This window comes from Trachypithecus francoisi, unplaced genomic scaffold, assembly GCF_009764315.1.
Source record: "Trachypithecus francoisi isolate TF-2019V2 unplaced genomic scaffold, Tfra_2.0 Contig00248, whole genome shotgun sequence".
NCBI classification, from domain to species: Eukaryota; Metazoa; Chordata; class Mammalia; order Primates; family Cercopithecidae; genus Trachypithecus; species Trachypithecus francoisi.
In genome coordinates, this window is record NW_022680526.1 from 103,954 (window position 1) to 126,241 (window position 22,288).

Below are 22,288 nucleotides of genomic sequence, written 5' to 3' on the forward strand. Positions count from 1 at the left end.
AAAAACACTAAATTAGGCGGGTGTGGTGGTGGGCACCTGTAATCCCATCTACTCTGGAGGATGAGGCAGGAGAATCACTGGAAGCTGGGAGGCAGAGGTTGCAGTAAGCTGAGATCGCACCAATGCACTCCAGGCTGGGCAAAAAGAGTGAAAGTCTGTCTAAACAAATAAAGAGGTAAATAAATAAATATAATTATTTTATTCTGCTTGTTAAAGGTATCTAATAGGATTCTGAATTTCTCTTTTTGTTATTTTGAATTTCTTTGTTTCCCTAACACAGCTATTTAGAATTCTCTTTCAGAAAAATGACATATTTCTGTTTCTCCAGGATTGGTCCCTGGTTCCTTTTTTAGTTCATTTCATTAAGTATCTCCTTTAATCATTTGCTGATGCCAGTAGATCTTTGTGGGTGTCCCACCATTGAAGATTTTGATATTTATTGTAGTCAACACTGCCTGGGCTTGTTTGTAGCCATTGTTCCTGGGAAAACTTTAGAGATATTTGAAGGGACTTGGGTGTTATGATCTAAGTTCTTCCTACTTTAGGAGACATCTGAAGCCCAGTAACACTGTGGTTCTTGCAGGCTCACAGAGGGACTGCCTTGATGGTCTTGGACAACATGATCTTGGAGAATTTTCTGAATTGTCTAGCAGAGACTCTTCTTTTCTTCTTTTACTCTCTCCCAAACAAATGGGGTCTGTGTGTCTGTATTTCTGTGTGTGTTCTGAGTCACAGGAAAGTGATGTGGAGTGTCACAAACATCTCTGTGGCCATGACCACTATGACTGTACTGGGTCAGACCTGAATCCAGCAGAGTGCTTGATCTCACAAGGCCTTCCATCACAGCTTTCTGGTTACTGTCTAAGTTCACTCAAGGCACTGTGGCTCTACAATCAATAAGCACTAGGTTGGTTCAGAGGTGCAATTCAGGAGTCGAGGACTAAAATTGAAAACTTCAGAAAGCTAAAGTTTTGGCAGTGACAGTTTGGGTGGAGAGTGTGGAACAGATCTTTAAAAAGGCAAAAGTTTCTCAATGAAGATTGAAACCTGATGGGAAAAACAATTGAGAAATATACAAAAAATAAATTATTTTCATACTAAGTTTTCTTTTTTCTTTCTCTTTTTTTTTTCCTTTGAGACAGGATATTGCTCTATCACCCAGGCTGGAGTGCAGTGGCATGATCTCAGCTCACTACAAGCTCTGCCTCTTGGGTTCAAGTGATTCTCCAACCGCAGCCTCCCTAGTAGTTGGGACTACAGGCACCTGGCATGATGCCCAGCTAAATTTTGTATTTTTAGCAGAGATGGCATTTTGCCATGTTGGCCAGGCTGGTCTTGAACTCTTGGCCTCAAGTGGTCTGCCCACCTTGGCTGGCCTCCCAAAGTGCTAGGATGACAGGTGTGAGCCACTGCACCTGGCCCAATTTTACTTGTTACTTAATTATACCAGAACTCATTCCGAAAAAAAGACTAGATGCAGGGATTAATAACTAGTGCTTTGATTTTGTTTATAAAATGTATTTTCTTTCTTTCTTGTGGGCATCAGTAAATTAAACACTAACAAAAATAGATTACAGGTTGGGCGTGGTGGCTCACACCTATAATCCCAGCAATTTGGAAGGCCTAGGCAGTTGGATCACAAGGTCATGAGTTTGAGACCAGCCTGGCCAACATAGTGAAACTACGTCTCTACTAAAAACACACACAGAAAAGTTAGCCAGGCATGGTGGTGGGTGCCTGTAATCCTAGCTACTCGGGAGGCTGAGGCAGGAGAATCGCTTGAACCTGGGAAGCAGAGGTAGCAGTGAGCCGAGATTGTGCCAATGCACTCCAGCCCAAGTGATAGTGCGAGACTCTGTCTCAAAGAAAAAAAAAGTATATATATATATGTTTCAGTCATGTAGTGTGTGTATTATCTTTATATAAGCTATATATTATGTGTATATGATTTATAATATGCAGATAAAATATACATTATATATAGAAACAGACAAAATATACATTACACACTCACTCACAAACATGTGCTATCTGGTCTAAGATGTATTCAACCAATTCTTAGTCATCATTGAAGAGTAGTGATTGAACTTATTTATAAATTTATTAAAACTTTATCAATTTAAAAATAAATATAACATTTATTAAACACATAATTAGCAACCTCATTCTTAGATGAAACACCTAATTTGTGTAATAGTTATATATTTGGTAGACATGCTGAATACATGTTTCTTAAGGTAAATGTATATTCTATGTAAATCCCTCCCAAATGTTCATCCCTAAAGCATGTGCAATTTTTGTAAACACTTTTATGTGCTGCATTAAGTTAAAAATGGGTGTCAAGTGTTGTAATAATCTAATACTTTTTTCTGAATATCAACACCAGGTTTTTACCTGTTTATCAAATACACAACTGCCACCCTCTCTTTCCCCGGCATTTTTTTAGACCACTAGCAAGGGATTTCTCAGCTTCCCAAAATGATAGGATTAAATGATGAGTTTTGAGATTCCAATTACCACTTACCAGTCATATGGCTTTGGTTATTCATTTATTCTTTAGGCAGCCACTCACAATGAGACAACATTTTATCCTCTCGTGTAAAATTGGAATAATGAGTCCCTTGATCCTTGAGTTCTCCTAAAGATTAAGTCAACTCACACCTGTAAGGCCCTGCTGAGCACAGTGCTTGGCAGAGAATAGCCCTGAAGTAGCTGCATGTATTTTCTTCTGTAGATAACAGAGAGTAAAGTATTCCAAAGGCATAGTTCAGCTGGAACCTAAATACTTCAGACACAGACTATTAAAAAATCACAACTTGTTGAATTTTGCGGAGAGATAGAATAGTGCCAATCACAGGAGAAATAGATCAGTGAACTACAGTCCAAACTTTTTTTCTCTGCTCCCCACTTCCTGTTGACACATACTCTCTGCCCCATTTGATGATCGGTCAAAGCAGAAGGAACTGACTTGCCTAATTCATAGTAGAAATCAGGGAATTTTTAAAAAGAGCCTTGGGGTTGTACTTAGTGTCAATTAAATATTTATTTCTATAAATCTAAGAACATCTATTGCCACATAATGCTCATTAAATGTATATTTACAGAACTCTGCCAGGCATGGTGGCTCACTCCTGTAATCCTAGCACTTTTGGAGGCTGAGATGGGCAGAAGAGTTGTGTTCAGGAGTTCAAGACTAGCCTGGGCAGCATGGGGAAACCCCAACTCTACATAAAATAAAAAATTAAGTGAGTGTGGTGGTGTGCATCCCTAGACACAGTTACTTGAGGGTATCACTTGAGCCCGGGAGACGGAGGTTGCAGTGAGCTGAGATGACACCACTGCACTTCAACCTGGGTGATAGTGAGACCTTGTCTCAAAAATCAAATCAAATCTATATTTACAGAACTCTTATTGTTAATATGTTCACCCTTCGGTTTGTAACTTATGAGAGTCATGAAGCACGTGTAGAATTTGCCAAACATTTTTTTGTCTGCTCAGCTTCTTCTATTTAAACTCAGACTATAGTGTTAAATATTTGTTTGAGGCAAGGGCTAAAGTAGGATAGCACTATCCCCTGGGCAGGAGCATGAGGGCACAAGGGGCCAGAAGTGATTCATATGGAAAAGAGGGTTTAGGTGGTTAGGAGATATTTTTCTCTTGGCTTGTTATACTAAGGCCTGTGATGCCCTACATTTCAAGAGCACCCAGGATTAAGAACTTTTTTCTTTCTACCACTTTGTAATCACTCTTGACCCTACATTTGTCAGCACTTCCAGCCATCCTTACACCTGTATCTCCCTGTGCACCCTAGGAGACTACACAGAATGGTGAATTAGATACCTGTATCCAACAGAACTATAAAAGTTTGAGTTCCCGTCTCCAATTCTCCAATCTTATGTAGTTTAATACTTAAAGTTTCTAAAGTTGGCTATAGATGAAGAAAAAAATTTAGGAGTGAAGAGGGAGTGGGCACCTTCATGTGGGTAAAGAAGAGACTAATGAGACCCAATTAATGTAGCTTTTGGCAGTCTTTTGCATGCTCACAGCTCAACCACATGAACTTCTAGTGTTTTGGACTCATCCAAGCCTCGACATTAGCTTCAGGGGTGCCTTGATCCTTTAATCAGGAGAAAAATGAACATGAAAAGCACTCATGCTCTTGGTTTTAATCCTCTTGTGCATCAGCCTCCTTAGCAGACAGCAGAGTGTAGAGCCCTTGTTTCACCACACTAACCACTTGACTGAGAGAATTTGCTGTTGGTCCTAGGGGAACTTCTCATATCCCTTGCAAGTTCTTCAAGAATTTGTATCTTTTCCCTTTTCAGAAAGCTGTGTTTATCTCAGCATCCCACTCTCATCACCAAAACTAAATCATTGTGAAGGACCTTAGACTTTATCCTATTTCTAAACTAACCTATTAACCTTCCAGTTTCATGGATGCTGGTAGAAGGCATGAGACACTGAAGCGTGACAAAAATACCTATGATTTTCTGCAGAACTAGAGGCAAAAGCTTCATATTTGTAGGGATTTCAAAAGGCTCAGATGGACATTGTACGTGGGGAAGATTTGTGTCACAGTTGAGCAACCTCAAGATTAAGAAACCTCAATATTTTTAAAGTAGGTTACAAGCAAACCTGTCCAACCTTTGCCTCACAGAGAAAATTTGTCTTTATTATATTTGTTAAGTAATTTATCTGCCATTCACCTGCAGAGAAAAACTATTATACTCTTTTCCCATGCTATTTCTGTACAAAAATCTTTGAAAAAAAAAATAACGTGGGACAGGAGAGATATGTAATGTAAGAAATAACAAATCAGCAAACTCTAAGAGACTTTTGGAGAATTATATCTCAGTAGCATGCATCTTCCCCATTAAACATTGCACTGAGCAATCCTCTGATGAAAAAGATTCATTGAAGATTTTCGACATGAAGACTTACGTTGGTTGTGTTGTTTTGGGATTGTTAAAGATTGAAAGAGACAAGAATAAATAAAATTAGCAAGGACTTTAGAGAGATGGAAGTCTTTTTTTGGGGGGAGGGGGTATGGAGTTTCTTTGTCTCCCAGGGTGGAGTGCAATGGTACGATCTTGGCTCACTGCAACCTTCACCTCCTGGGTTCAGTTGATTCTCCTGCCTCAGCCTCCTGAGTAGCTGGGACTACAGGCTCCTGCCACCACACCCAGCTAATTTTTGTACTTTTAGTAGAGACGGAATTTTACTGTATTGGCCAGGCTGCTCTCGAACTCCTGACCACAGATGCTCCACCCGCCTTGAACTCCCAAAGTGCTAGGATTACAAGAATGACCCACTGCACCCAGCCCCAGAAATGGAAGTTCTGTGTGTAAAGTAATGTAATTCTTGCTGGGTGAAAAACAGGTGAGAGTAATGAAAATAAAACACAATTCAACATATTTAGAACACACTGAAATTAGCTTACTGGAAAAAGTTAAATGACTACCAATGCATACAGCATATTTATTCTGAATGAATTGATAATCTATATTTGAGAGATGAAATCATTATTTTTGCAACATAGAAACATAAACTGCATTTCCATATATCAACAATTTGACCGTAAATTAAGAAAACATTGTTTGTAACAACATTAAAATAATATAATTCTTAGCAATACATTTAATAACAAGGCAGAAAACTTGTACAGTGAAAACAGGGTCAGAATATTTATGAAATAAATGAAGAAATACTTAAATAAGTGGCAAGGAATTCCATGTTTATGGACTGAAAGACTTAATAAAGTTAAGATGACAATCTACCAAAGAGTGTACAGATGTACTGTAATTCCAGTTTTTTTATTTTTTCCAACATTTCTTCTGCAAAAACAGAATAACCCATTCTAAAATTCATGTGGACTTTGAAGGTACTCTGAACATTCAAAATAATCTTGTAAAAACAACAAAGTTAGATGGCTCGTAATTTTAAATTTCAGAATATACAAAGCTACTATAATTAAAACAGTTTGGTAATGACATAAGAAAAAAAATAAAGACAAAATAAATAAAATAGATAACCCCCCCCCAAAAAAAACCCTTGCATAAATTATTGATCATCTTTTGACAAGCGTGCCTAAACCATTATGTAAAGGAAAGTACAGTTTGTTCAACAAATGATGCTGGGAAAACAAGTCCACCTTTAAATCAGTAAGGTTAAATATTTATCACATTCCATGTAAAAAAAATTAATTAATAATAGATTCAAGAGGTAGAAATAAGTGTTAAAACTTTTGTGGTTCCTCATGGTTGTTTTTATTTTTGTGGAGTCAGTACTACCATGAACACCTTTTTACACACAAACTAGGAATCTTAGAAGAGATAGATACATTCCTAGACACACATGCCATCATGAGACTGAGCCAGGAAGACACTGATTTCTTAAACAGACCAATAACAAACTCTGAAATTGAATCAGTAACACATAGCTTGCTAATCAAAAAGAGCCCTGGATCTTATGAATTTACAGCCAAATTCTACCAAATGTACAAAGAAGAGCTGGCACAATTCCTACAGAAACTATCCCAAAAAATTGAGGAGGAGAGCCTCCTCCGTCACTCATTCTATGAGGCCAGCATTATCTTGAAACGAAAACCTGGCAGAGACACAATAAATATAGAAAACTTTAGGCCCATGTTCTTGATGAACATCAATACAAAAGTCCTCACCAAAATATTTGCATGTGAATCCAGCAGCAAATAAAAAAGATAGTCCATCATGATCAAGTAGGCTCTCTCCTTAGGATGCAAGGTGGTTTAGCATATGCAAATCAATTAATGTAATTTAGCACATAAACAGGACTAAAAACAAAAAAAGCATGATTATCTCAATAGATGCAGAAAATAATAAGAGCCATCTATAACAATCCCAAAGTCAACATTCTGCTGAATGGGCAAAAGTTGGGAGCATTCCCTTTGAAAACCAGCTCAAGGCAAGAATCCTCTCTCACCATTTCTATTCAACATAGTATTGGAAGTCCTGATGAGAGCAATCAAAAATAATAAAATATCTAGGAATACAGCTAAGCAGGGAAGTTAAAGAGCTGGACAATGAGAATTACAAAACACTGCTCATGCCAGGCATGGTGGCTCACGCCTGTAATCCCAGCACTTTGGGAGGCCGAGGGGAGCGGATCACAAGGTCAGAAGATCAAGACCATCCTGGCTAGCATGGTGAAACCCCATCTCTACTATAAAAAGTAAAAAAAAAAATTAGCCGGGCATGGTGGTGGGCACCTGTAGTCCCAGCTTCTTGGAACGCTGAGGCAGGAGAATGCTGTGAACCCAGGAGGCAGAGCATGCAGTGAGCTAAGATTGTGCCACTGCACTCCATCCTGGGCAACAGAGACTCCATTTCAAAAACAAAACAAACAAACAAACAGAAAACACTGCTCAAAAAATCACAGAAGACACAAACAAATGGAAAAACCTCCCATGCTCATGGATCGAGGATCCAATATGACTAAAATGGCTATACTACACAAAGCAATTTACAGATTCAATGCTATTCTTATTAAACTATCAATAAAATTCTTAACAGAGCTAGACAAAACTATTTTAAAATTCATATAAAACCAAAAAGAGCACAAATATACAAGGCAATCCTAAGCAAAAAGAACAAAGCTGGAGGCATCACGTTACCTGACTTCAAACTATACTACAAGGCTACAGTAAGCAAAACAGCATGATACTGATAAAAACAGGCACATAGACAAGTGGAACAGAATAGAGTGCCCAGAAATAAATAAGTCTGCACATCTGTGACCATGTGATCATCAACAAAGCTGACAAAAGGGGCAATAAGGAAAAGATTCTTTATTCAATAAATAGTGTTGGGACAACTGGTTAGCCATATGTGGAAGATTGAAGCTGGATCCCTTCTTTACACCATATACAAAAAAAAAACTGAAGATTGAAACCTTAAATATAAAACCTAAAACTATAAAAACACTAGAGGACAATCCAGGCAATACAATCCTGGACATAGGAACAGGCAAAGATTTCATGACAAAAATCAATAGCAAGAAAAGCAAACATTGACAAGTAAAATCTAATTAAACAAAAGAGCTTTTGCATAGCAGGAAAAAAAGGAAAACTATCAACAGAGTAAACAGAGAACCTAGTGAGTGGAAGAAAACATTTGCAAACTATGCATCTGAAAAGGGTCTACTATCCACCATCTATAAGGAACTTAAATTTACAAAGAAAGAAACAACCTCATTAAAATGTGGGCAAAGGATGTGAACAGACATTTCAAAAGAAGACATACATGTGGTCAACAAAATTATGACATGAACCTCAGCATCACTGATTGTGAGAGAAAAGAGATTTAAAACCACAATGAGACAGACAGGTGCGGTGACTCAGGCTTGTAATACCAGCACATTGATAAACTGAGGCAGGCAGATCATGAGGTCAAGAGATAGAGACCATCCTGGCCAACATGGTGTAACCCCATCTCTACTAAAAATACAAAAAGTATCTGGATGTGGTGGCACACACCTGTAATTCCAGCTACTGGGGAGGCTGAGGCAGAATTGCTTGAATCCGGGAGGAGGAGGTTGCAGTGAGCCGAGTTCATGCCACTGCATGACTGCTTACAGACTCCGTCTGAAAAAAAAAGAAACCACAATGAGGTACTATCTCACATTAGTCAGAATAGCTGTAGTTAAAGAGTCAAACAATAAATGCTGGTGAGGTTGTAGAGAAAAGGGAACTTATACACTGTTGATGGGAGTGTAAACTGGTTCACCTGCTGTCAAAAGCAGTTGGACAATTCCTCAAAGAGCTAAAAGCAGAACTACCATTCAATAGATCTGCTCGCAATCCCATTACTGTGTATATTCCCAGAGAAATAGAAATTATTCTACCATAAAGACCCATGCATGCAAATGCTCCTTGCAGCCCTATTCACAATAGCAAAGAAATGGAATCAACCTGAATACTATCGGCAACAGATTAGATAAAGAGAATGTGCCACGTATACATTATGGAATACTATGCAGCCATAAAAAAGAGATTATGTCTTGTGGCAGCACAAATGAAGCTGGAGGCTATTATTCTTAGTAAACTAACACAGGAACAGAAAACAAAATACCACATGTTCTCGGTTGTAAGTGGGAGCTAAATGATAAGAAACTCAAAGAGAAAAGCAGACATTGGGGTCCATTTGAAGTTATAAGGTGGGAGGAAGGAGAGAAGTAGAAAACATAGCCATTAGGGGCTGGGCTTAATACATGGGTGATGAAATCATCTGTACAGCGAACCCCTGTGACATGTGTTTATCTAGGTAACAAACCTTAACATGTACCCCCAAACCTACTATAAAAGTTTTTCAAAAGTTCAACCTTAAAAACTCAGGAAAAACCATAAGCAAAAATCTTATAACATTACATTTGGTGATGGTTTCTTGACTGCGACACCAAAAGCCTAGGCCACAAAATATAAAACAGATAAACTGGACTTGATTAAAATGTGAAACTTTTGTTTTTTTATATGAAAAACCCTCCGTTGTTCCTGTTTTTTGATCCAGAAAAAACCCTTCTCTACTAAAATTTGATACAAAAAGCATGAACAAGAGAGTGAAAAGACAACCAGAAAATGGGAGAAAAGATTTGCAAATCATGTATCTGACTAGGTACATAAGGCATAATAGAGTGAGTAGAATGTATAAAGAACTTCTAAAACTGAACCACAAAACAAAACAACAACATCTATAAAAGGGGAGAGGACATGAATCTATACTGGGTCAATAAGTCTACAGAAAAATGCTCAGCATCACCAGTCATTAGGGACATGCAAATTAAAACCACAATGAGATATTATGTTACATCTATTAGGTTGGCTATATGAAAAACAAAAAAAAACAACAAAAATGAAAAAGAACAAATACTGGCTAGGGTGTGGAGAAAGTGGAATCCTGGTGCATGTCTGGTGAGAATATAAAATGGTTTATCGACTGTGGCAAATAGTTTGGCCATTCATCAGAAAGTTCTACATAGAATTATCGTATGTTCCAGCAACAGGTAGAACAGTTCCATGTGTTCAAACTACAGGTGTATCCAAAATAATCAAACACAAGGACTTAAGCTGCAACCTGTGCCTCTGGGGTTTAAGCAATTCTCATCTCTCAGTCTCCTCAACAGTTGGGACTACAAACATGCACCACCATGCCCAGCTAATCTTTGAATTTTTAGTAGAGAACGGGTTTCATCAAGTTGCCCAGGCTGGTCTCGAACTCCTGAGCTTAAGTGATCTGCCCACCTCAGCCTCCCAAAATTTTGGCATTACAGGTGTGAGCCACCATGCCTGGCCTCTTATTCATCTAAGAACTGCTGGTCAGGCATGGTGGCTCAGGCCTGTAATCCCAGCACTTTGGGAAGCCAAAGCTTGTGGATCACCTGAGGTCAGGAATTAGAGACCAGCCTGGGCAACATTGTGAAACCCTGTCTCTACTTAAAACACAAAAAATTAGGTGGGTGCGGTGGTATGTGCCTGTAATCCCAGCTACTCAGGAGGCTGAGGAATGAGAATTGCTTGAATCCGAGAGGCGGATATTGCAGTGAGCTGAGATCATGCCACTGCACTCCAGCCTGGAGGACAACAGCAAGACTTCATCTAAAAAAAAAAAAAAAAAAAGAAAAGAAATGAAAAGAAAAGAAAAAAAAAAAAACTGCATGCAGAAATGTGTTCAGGTTTTAAAATTATATTCACATATGCTCATATGCACTGATACTTTCACACCAATTTTTATAGCAGCATCTTTTATAGTACAAAATGTAAAAACAAATCCAGATATCTTCTGAGATAAACAGATAAAGAAAATGTGGTATATACACAAAACAGAATATTATTTAGCCTTAAAATGAATGCAATTTTGATGGGCATGATGGCTCGTGCTTATAATTTCAGAGCTTTGGGAGGCAAAGATGAGAGGATCTCTTGAGTCTGGGAGTTTGAGACCAGCCTGAGCAACATAGCAAAATCTCATATCTACAAAAAGTACAAAAATGTGCTGGCCTTGATCGTGTGTGCCTGTAGTCAGAGCCACAGGGAAGGACCATCTGAGTCAGAAGGATCACTTGAGTCTGGGGAGGTTGAGGCAGCAGTGAGTCAGGATTACATTGCTGTGCACTCCAGCCTGGATGGCAAAGAGAGACTCCATCTCAAAAAAAGAAGAAGAAGAAAAAAAAAAGCAATGCTGATACATCCTACAACATGGATGAACCTCGTAGACATACTATGTAAAATAAGCCAAATACAAAAGGATAAATATTTAATGTCAAATTTTGTGTGTAGGGAGATGTCTATGAGGCTGGCCCATTCAGAGCAGAAGCAGATTGTTGGGACGTTAGAATACTGATGGCTCATTATGTTTACACACCAGGTCATGGCTGGCAAAGTAGGGAGGCAAATGCTGCTTTGTTACCCATCTACCCCAATGCCTGTTCTGAGCCCTGGGGCTGTTATCTGATGCCTTCCAAGGCTGAAGGTCTGTGTAAATACAATTCTATGCCTCGTCTGGGAAGCAGAAAGTTGCATGGGGTATAAGGAGCAGCAATGATGGCCAGCAATAGCTCTGAGGCTTCCAAATCTGGCTGCCAGTTACTGTCTTGGCAGAACTCCACACAGGAGACTGGCAAGAAGGTGTTAATGGAGCAACACTCTGTTTCCTCTGGTGAGAAGTGGAAGCTTGCTGCTGCCAACAAGGGCAAGTATTGAAATGAGGTGAATGGAAGAACAGAGGGTTCTCCAAACCAGCCCAGAGATGGCTGAGAAAGGCCCCTGCACAGACACCACCATGGCAAGTCTAAAGGGCTCTGTCCCATATACTAACACACACACATATATATATACATATATGAATACACATGCACAGGTATAGACACAGATGTATTTATTCTATTACTTCTATTTCTCTAAGTCTAATACAACCTGTACCTGGCAAAAGACTGCATAAGTATTAAAAACCTACCAACAAGAGAAGTCCAGATGGTTTCATTGACGAATTGTTTTAAACATTAAAAGTTGTAACACCAATTTTTCTCACTCTAAAAATTGCAATGAGTCAATGCCATATACCAACTCAGTAGAATGAATTTCAGAAAAAAAAAATGATGATCTCAATAGAGGAAAAAAATCGACATATTCCAAAACACGTGTATGATAAAAGCACGTAGTAAACTAGATACAGACTAAAACTTCCTCAAAATAATAAAAGGTACATATAAAAAGCTCAAAACTGCCGTTACATGCAATGGTGAAAGACTAAAAACTTTCAGGCCTGAATAATTGAGCAATACAAGAAAAGAAACACTATAACTGGAAATGTAATAAGTTTATTTCTACATAAAAGTGTTATAATTATATATATGTATATATAAAATTAAAATCCTATATAATAACAGGGTTAACACCAACAATCAAATTCTGCAAAGTTGTAGGATACAAGATCAATACATACACATTAATGGAATAGAGTTAAGGGTCGAGAAATAAATTCATACATGTAATTTTAACGTGCACTTGGCAAACCTACAGGAGCGGGTGGAAAAAAATTAGTTCATGTGTTTTTGCCCAATTTTTTATTTTTACTTTTATTTTTATCTTTGAGAAGGAGTTTCACTCTTGCTGACCAGGATGGAGTGCAACGGCACGATATCGGCTCACTGCAACCTCTTCCTTCCGGGTTCAAGAGATTCTCCTGCGGCAGTCCCCTGAGTAGATGGGATTACAGCCATGTGCCACCACGCTCGGCTAATTTTGTATTTTTGGTAGAGATGGAGTTTCACCAACTGTAACCAGTCCTTTAACTTGGGTTGCCTTCTCATGAACTTTATAAAAGCCTTTCCTTCATGCTCCTTGGGTGGACCACAAATCATGGCTGGGTGCTTTCCATTTCACCAATCACTGTTTGCTCAAATAAACTGGTTAACATTTTAACAAGAACCCCCTTTAATTTTTAACAAGAGAGTCTGGGGATCCCACGGGCTGCAGCTCCTCCCAAGCACACACACACCAAGTCGGGTTTCTGCCCTGATGACCCACCTGGCATCCTTGAACAATCTGGAGAATACTCAGGGCTGTGGGTGCAGAGCAGGGCACCGCACAGGGACGGGACCTGATGGCACGGGGTGGGACACATGAGAGTATTCCTTTTTTCTTTCTTTAAATTACAAAATGAGGGAAGTGTTGTGCTCTATACAAAATTCAAAAGGTACTAAAGAGCATGTTGAAAATGTAGGTTTCCCTTCCAGACCACCATATCCCCAGGCACCCCAGGTTCCTTCCCTTTAGGAAATAATGTTCCTGATTTCCCATAGGTCTTTTCAGAGGTTTTATGCCTGGACAGTATATATGTACGTGTGTGCATTTTTTAAAGAATATAGTAGTATATTGTATACACTATTCTGTACCTTTCTGTTTTCACTTAACATATTTGGAGATTATATCATCTCAGTACAGACCTCGCTGTTCTTTTTTTTTCTTTTTTTTTTGGTGAGATATACATATCATACAATAAAATTTACTATTTTAAAGTGTATAATCAGAAGTGGGTATGGTGGCTTATGTCTGTAATCCCAGCAACTGGGGAGGCTGAGGTGAAGAATCACTTGAGATGGGAGTTCAAGACCAGCCTGGGCAACAAAGCAAGACCTTAGAGTCTAAAAATAAACATAAATAAAATTTACAATCCATTGGTTTTTAGCTTATTAACAAGGTTATGTAACTGTCACCACTGTGGGGGAAGCAGTGATGATAAAGGGAAATCCTATACCTTTTAGCAGTCACTCTCTTATCTTTCCTCTTCATCCTCTTGCAGTCACTAGTCTACTTTCTGTCTCTATGGATTTGCATACTCTGGATATTTCATATAAATGGGATTATACAACAAAAAAGAAATTCCAGGAACACCAGAAACAGATTACACATTTTCTGCTTTACAATTTCAAGTCCCATGAAGGTTTAAAACATCATTCTACAAAAAATTGGACTGAAAAACTTCATGTGCAAAAAGTATCATGTTAAATATTAAGAAGTCTAATTATTTTATGCAGGAATTTTCTTTATCTTAACAGGACATAATCTTAAAAATTTAAACTCTATATGCCAACAACTTCACTTGTAGGGTGGTTTATTGTATGTACTCATTTTATGAATTCCTTACAAAAACATTTTCCCATAGGAAACTTAAAATATTGCTCAATACTGAGACCAGCACAGTCACGGAGACCCTAACCCACTGGCACTAGAGGAACTAAAGACACACACACAGAAATATAGAGGTGTGAAGTGGGAAAGCAGGGGTTGCAGCCTTCGGAGCTGAGAGCCCCGAACAGAGATTTACCCATGTGTTTATTAACAGCAAGCCAGTTTTTAGCATTGTTTCCATACATATTATATTAGCCAAAAGTATCCCTTATGGGAAAAAAAGGGATGGGCCGAATTACAGGAATAGGTTGGGCTAGTTAATTGCAGCAGGATTATGTCCTTAAGGCACAGATTATTCATGCTGTTGTTTGTGGCTTAAGAATGCCTTTAAGCGGTTTTCTGTCCAAGTGTTCCTTGCCCTCATTCCCGTAAGCCCACAACCTTTCAGTGTGGTTGTTATGGCCATCACGAACATGTGACAGTGCTGCAGAGATTTTGTTTATGGCCAGTCTTGGAGCCAGTTTATGGCCAGATTTTGGGGGGTGTTTTCCCAACATGTACCCCTTCTTTGATCTGCAAATTGATAAAAGCAAAGGCAGCTTTGTCATGGTGAGGTACTTCTCACAGACTACTCTGTATAGTCTGCAGACTATACAAGGACAAACAACACAGATTAAAAGCACAATCATCATTGTGAAATTACAGAGCTTCCAAGTGTTTTTATCCATTCTAATGGGTTACTAGCTGCTAATCTGTCTGCAGCTACTTTAAGCATTCCAGTTTCTGGCATTAAGGTCAGGTGTGCCTGGGATGCTTTAAATATTTTTTCTTTAATTTTGCAATATCCAAAGACAAGTTTGTAGAGTGTCTTTCTAGATTTTTTTTATTCTTTCCCAAATTTTGATTTTATTAAGAGCTATCAATAGTTTCCACAAATCCTTATGTTTAGCTCCTACAACAGGCCATATCATTTGAGGTTGAGGTATCACTCTACCACCTTGATTCCAGATAGCAGGAACTCTTGCCATACTTCTTATCATTTCTTCCACCTGATGGTTTTATTCAGACCAGCTGAACATAGTGTGGCCATGGCACACAGACTAAGAGGTGCAATTCAATCTAAACATCCCCTTAGAGGACCAATCAATAATCATTCTATAGGAATCGTTGTGCAGTACCTCTGCCTGTTCTACAAAGCAATCTTCCTAAATAAGTATGTTCATATTTTCTGGCCAGTTTCAATTTTGTTTACAAATAGGTTTTTGAGGGCAGTATGCCTGAATTATAGGAGTAAATTTATTATGGTAAATACTGAGATCAGAAAGCATGTGTAACTGTGTCATAAAGTGATTATATCCAGGCATTATTGCCAGCCAAGAATGATAAATATGCTCAATAAGTATAATTATTCTCTGTGTCAGCCCTTGTTGAAGGAATACTCATGGCATTGGTGATCATCACTATCATAGTTACCATTAAATTACTCATTGTGAGTGGTTGTCCTGCTTTCTTCAGGTTTTCTTCTGCCATCTGTGACATCTTCTTGATTTGACCCCAGGTGGGTGGCTGTGTTTGACAGGTGTTACTTGTGACAGTTGGAGTCCTCCTCAGTGCCAGTCTCGACATGGCTGTAACCGGGGGTCCTTGGGACCCTCCTGGAGTCTCTTCCTCAGCATCTGACTCATGATAAGATTTCAGATGTCTTGATGGTGTCCAAATCGGCTGTTGATTTTGGCCTGGAGAAACACAAGCATAACCTCTATCCCAAGTTATTATTTTATCTATTTCCAAATGTTTAGCTATCAGATCTCTCCACAAAATCAGTTGTTCTGCTTCTGTCTTTGCAACTGGTTTCTGTAGATGCTGTTCAGCTGCTGATAATATATGGCCTTTGGGCAGGCTCAAAAAAATTTAAGTTAATAATGCTAGATTCAGTTGCATCTGTGGGTTTCCGTATTATCTCTTTCCTCCTTTCTGCTTTTGTAACTGCTCTTTGAGGGGAAAATTCATTCTTTCCACTATGGCTTCTCCTTGAGAATTGTATGGAATACCAGTAATGTGTTTAATATTCCACATAGAGAAAAATGTAGCTAGAGCTTGGCTCGTATAGCCTGGGGCATTATCAGTTTTAAAAGACGCTGGAATGCCCATCAACACAAAACAATGCAAAAGGTGATGCTTAACACAGGCAGAAGACTCTCCTGATTGGCATGTAGCAGAGACAAAGTGAGAAAAGATGTCCACATATACATGTACATAAGCTAGTCTCCTAAATGAGGGAATGTATGTGACATCCATTTGCCAAAGAGAGTTAGATTCCAATCCTTGAGGATTAACTCCTCTTGTAAAAGATCAGAAATGTACCATTTGCAAATTGGGTATCAATGGATAATTGCTTTAGCTTCTTTCCAGGTAATGCTGTATCTGCGTTTGAGACCAGAGGTATTAATATGGGTGAAATTGTGAAAGAGTCTAGCGTTAGCTATTGCATTAGCAACTAGGCGATCAGTCATTTGACTTCCTTCAGTCAAAGGTCCTGGAAGAGGTATATGAGCTTTAATGTGAGTGATGTGAAAAGGGTCCATTCTACTTCTAACTGCTGTTTGCAATTGGGTAAATAAAGTCATCAATTGTTCATCTGTATGAAATTATAACTGAGCATTTTCAATTAACTATGTGGAATGAACCACGTATGAAGAATCAGAAATCACATTAGCAGGCATATCAAAAGCAGTCAATACCTCAATTACAGCTACAAGCTCCACTTTTTTGGCTGATGTATAGGGCGTCTGGAAAACTTTACTTTTCGAGCCAGAATAAGAAGCTTTACCATTACTTAGCCAATATATAAAGCAATTAAATGGTTTAGCAGGCTGTAGGTTGTTTACCGCAGGAATTGTAAATGCAAACCATTCACAGTTTTGCTCAACTAAGGGGATAGTAAAGAAACAGTCTTTTAAATCTATGACTATCAAAGGCCAATTTTTTGGAATTAGAGTAGGAGAAGGCAATCCTGGCTGTAATGCTCCCATAGGTTGTGTAACTGAATTGATGTCTCTTAAGTCAGTTAACATATTGCAATTACCTGATTTTTTCTTAATTACAAAAACTGGAGAATTCCAAGGGGAAAATGTTGCAGCTATGTGCCTATTTTCCAGTTGCTCAGTAATTAATTTCTCTAAAGCCTCCAGTTTCTCTTTACTTAGCAGCCATTGTTCTATCCAAATTGGTTTATCTTTTAACCATTTTAAAGGTATAGGTTCTGGAGACTTAAGAATGGACACTATCAAAAATTATTTCTTAATCTTTGGCGGGAACTTTGTCTTTCTACTTGAAATGGTTTTTTCAATCCTTGCAAATTCTTTTCTAGTCCCATACCAGGGACATATCCCATTTCATCCATTGTATGTTGACGTTGAGGGTGATATAATTGATCTGGAAATAGAACTTGTGCTCCCCATTGTTGTAATAAATCCCTTCCTCATATATTTATAAGTACAGAAGGTATAATTGGTTGCATAGTCCCAGGTTGTCCATTGGGCCCTTCACAATGCAAAATAGAACTACTTTGATATACTTTAGTGGCTTTACCAACTCAAACTATGTTAAATTGAATGGGTTGAATTGGCCACATGGATGGCCAGTGCTGTAGAGAAATGATTGAAATGTCCACTCCTGTATCTACCAAACCTTTAAATTTCTTTCCCTGAATAGTTATTTCACAGGTAGGACGTTTGTCAGTACTTTGATTTATTCAATAAGCTGCTTTGCCTTGTTTATTTGTGCTTCCAAATCCTCCTGTTCATTTAATTTCACTTTTCCCCATTCCCACATACAGCGCAATCAGGAGCTGTGCTATGCAGTCTCCTGGCTCTGCTTTCCAGGGAACAGAAGTACATATAACAATTTGAATTTCCCCATTGTAATCTGAATCAGTGACTCCTGTATGTATTTATACCCCTTTTAAACTTAAACTAGACCTTCCTAAAAAGTAATGCTATTGTCCCTGTTGGCAAGGGCCCACAGACTCCTATTGGGACCTTTTGAGGGGGTTCCCAGATGGAAGGCTCACAGCTTTTCTGCAGCATAAATCTACTGCAACACTACTGGCTGTGGCAGGGGACAGACATTGTACAGGGGTGAGGGAATGGCCTGAGCTGGAAATGCCCTGGTTTAGAACAGAGCCCAGGACGGAACTCTCATGGCATTTCCTGAAATTGAGTTCCCTCTTTATCAAACTTAGAGTGACACTGATTAGCCTATTGTTTTCCTTTTGGCATTTTGGACATATTTCAGGCTAAGCAATTTTCTTTTTTCCTCTATCTGGCGGCCTGACTTGCTGATTTTTTCTACATTCTTTTTTAGTATGATCATGCTTCCCACAGTTAAAACAAGCTCCAGGAAATGGAGTATTTCCTTTATCCACTCCCAGTCCTGCCTTTTGCCTCTGCCAACAAAGTAGCTTTATGCAGATTACCTCCAACACAATCACAGGCCTTGATATAATCAACTAAATGTGCTTTCCTTCTGATAGGCCACAAAGCAGCCTGGCAATCAGGATTAGCACTGTTGAAAGCTAATAACTGCAACACAATATCCTGAGCAGCCTAATCTGCAATCATCTTTTTAAGGGACTTCTGTAACTGAGCAATATAATCAATGTATGGTTCTTTGGGTCCCTATTTTATAACCCTAATGGAAGGGTATTTTTCTCCCACTGAAGTGTTTTTTTCCCAAGCTCTAATGCACACTCCTCTAAGCTGTTCTATGACATCATCCTGCATGACCACTTGTGCATCCAAACCATCCCAGCCACCAACCCCCAAAAGTTGGTCTGCAGTTATATTAATTCAAGGTTGGGCCTGGACATTGTGAGCAGCCTAAATGGAAGCTTCATCTGCCCGCCAAGTTTTAAATTGTAAGAACTGAGCAGGAGTTAGACAGACTCAAGTAAGAGCGTCCCAGTCAGTAGGAATCATCTGACTGGAAACAGCAACATTCTTTAGCAGTCCCATTACAAAAGGATAACCTGGTCCATACTAATTTATAACTTGCTTAAATTCTTTGAGTAATTTAAAAGGAAAAGGCTCAAATGTAGCTATAATGTTTCCCTGTTGATCTGGGGTGTGTATTCTAACAGGGAACTGTGAGGCATCTAAATTACCCTCTCTTCTAGCTTGCTGAATTCCTTCCTGAATAGAACCAAGAGTCACTAGAAGCACTGCTCAAACAGTCACTGGGGCAACTACTTTTCACCCAGTGTCCTCCAGAAAAGAAATATCTGGAGGGTCTTTTTCTTCAAAATAATAGGGAGGGGATTGTCCGGAGCCGTGTAGCCCGGATATTGCTGTGGCCTCTGTTGCTTAAGCTCCACATTGCGGAGACAAGATGGCGCACTTCCTGGTTCTTCATCATCAAACCTTCCCGCGCGCGCGAACTTTTCCCGCCGGCGGGTAAATTACCTCCCGCGCCCGGGAGAGACTAAGCCTACCGAGCATGCGCCCGGTGACGTCTTTCATTCCCCGCCTGCTCCTAGCCCTTCCCCCTATTGTCAGCCTATATAAGGCGTTGCTTTTCCACCATTAAACGAGACTTGATCAGAGCACTGTCTTGTCTCCATTTCTTGTGTCTCTTGTCTCTTTCCATTCCCACCCCCTCCTCCAGGGTCTGCGTTGTTCATCCCGCGGGTCGGGACACGTGGCGCCCAACGCCGGGCTTGGATACGAGGGAACTGCGTGAGGAAGAGGGCGCATAGGACGGCCGGCAGCTAAAGTAAAGAGAAATCCCTTCAACCGCCGCGGGAGCCTGCTGCGTCGGAATTAAGGGTAAGTTCCGCGCCCGAAATGGGACAAGAATTAAGCCAGCATCAAATCTACGTAGGACAATTAAAAGAGGCTTTAAAGACACGGGGAGTAAAGGTTAAAAGTGGTGACTTTAAGTTTTTTGATTTTGTGAAATATACTTGTCCTTGGTTTCCTCAGGAGGGGACCATTGATGTAAAAAGATGGCGTAGAGTAGGAGACGCCTTTCAAGATTATTATAATACCTTTGGCCCCGAAAAAATTCCTGTAACTGCCTTTTCTTACTGGAATTTAATCAAAGAGTTAATAGATAAAAAGGAGGCTGATCCGCAAGTAATGGCTGCGGTCGCCCAAACAGAGGAGATTTTAAAGGTCAGTTCTCAGACAGACCTCAGGAGCCCCCTACCAGATAAGGAAATGGACCTTATTTCTCTTGAGAGTGATGATGAGGGGGCCAAGGCTCCTTCTGTAAAAGATAAAGTGGTGCCAGACAATAAAAAACCTAAAAAATACCCAATTCTGCAAACATCACAAAACAGTAAAAGTAATGATAATCCTGACCCATCAGAGGTAAATTGGGATGAGTTAGAAGATGAGGCAGCTAAATATCATAATCCTAACTGGCCTCCCTTTTTCTCGCGCCCACCTCCCTATAATGGGACACGTGGCGCTTCTGCGCCCAACGTAATGGCAGTAGTTAATCCAAAAGAGGAACTCAAAGAAAAAATCGCTCAGCTAGAAGAACAAATTAAGCTAGAAGAGTTACATCAGTCATTAATTACTAGGCTACAAAAATTAAAAACAGGAAATGAGAGTGTAACCAATACAGAGAATATGGGAGGTTCCCTCGCCCACTTCAGCGGCCCGGACAACATGCCCCAAAAGGAAGATTTTCTACTAGCCGAGATAGAGAAGAATCCTCCCCTAAAGATATCTTCCCGGTAACTGAAACAATAGATGGACAGGGCCAGGCCTGGAGACATCATAATGGATTTGATTTCACTGTCATAAAGGAATTAAAAACTGCTGTTTCTCAATATGGAGCTACTGCTCCCTATACTCTTGCTATAGTAGAGTCTGTGGCCGATAACTGGCTTACTCCAACAGATTGGAACACACTAGTTAGAGCAGTTCTTTCAGGGGGAGATCACTTAATTTGGAAATCAGAGTTTTTTGAAAATTGCAGAGATACAGCCAAGAGAAACCAACAGGCAGGAAATGGTTGGAACTTTGATATGTTAACTGGCTCGGGTAATTATACTGATACAGATGCTCAAATGCAATACGATCCTGGGTTATTTGCACAAATCCAGGCGGCTGCTACAAAAGCCTGGAGAAAACTCCCTGTTAAAGGGGACCCAGGAGCTTCGCTCACTGGAGTTAAACAAGGACCTGATGAGCCATTTGCAGATTTTGTACATAGACTCATAACAACAGCAGGAAGAATTTTTGGAAATGCCGAGGCGGGTGTAGATTATGTTAAACAATTGGCTTATGAAAATGCCAATCCAGCTTGTCAAGCGGCAATCCGACCCTATAGAAAGAAAACAGACCTAACTGGGTATATCCGTCTCTGCTCAGACATTGGGCCCTCTTACCAACAGGGCTTAGCAATGGCCGCAGCCTTTAGCGGACAAACCGTAAAAGACTTCCTTGATTAAAAAAAACAGAGAAAAAGGAGGATGTTTTAAATGTGGCAAAAGGGGACATTTTGCAAAAGATTGCCGTAAAGATTCAAATACAAACCCCGAAGTAAAAGTTCCAGGCCTCTGTCCAAGGTGTAAAAGAGGTAAACATTGGGCTAATGAGTGTAAATCTAAGACTGACAGTCAGGGAAATCCATTACCACCCCATCAGGGAAACGGATTGAGGGGCCAGCCCCAGGCCCCGAAACAAGCTTATGGGGCGGTCAGTTTTGTTCCAGCCAGCAACAACAATCCATTTCAAAACTTAATAGAGCAACCCCAGGAAGTGCAGGACTGGACCTCTGTGCCACCTCCCACACAGTATTAACGCCTGAGATGGGGCCCCAGGCTTTAGGCACTGGAATATATGGGCCTTTACCTCCTAATACCTTTGGGTTAATATTAGGAAGAAGTAGTGTTACTATGAAAGGTCTACAAGTTTTTCCAGGAGTAATTGATAACGACTATACTGGAGAAATTAAAATAATGGCCAGAGCTGTTGACAATATCATTACTGTTCCTCAAGGAAATAGAATCGCACAATTAGTCCTCCTGCCTTTAATTGAAACAGCTCATAAAGTACAACATTCTAACAGAGGAGAGGGAAGTTTCGGGTCCTCAGACATATATTGGGTACAGCC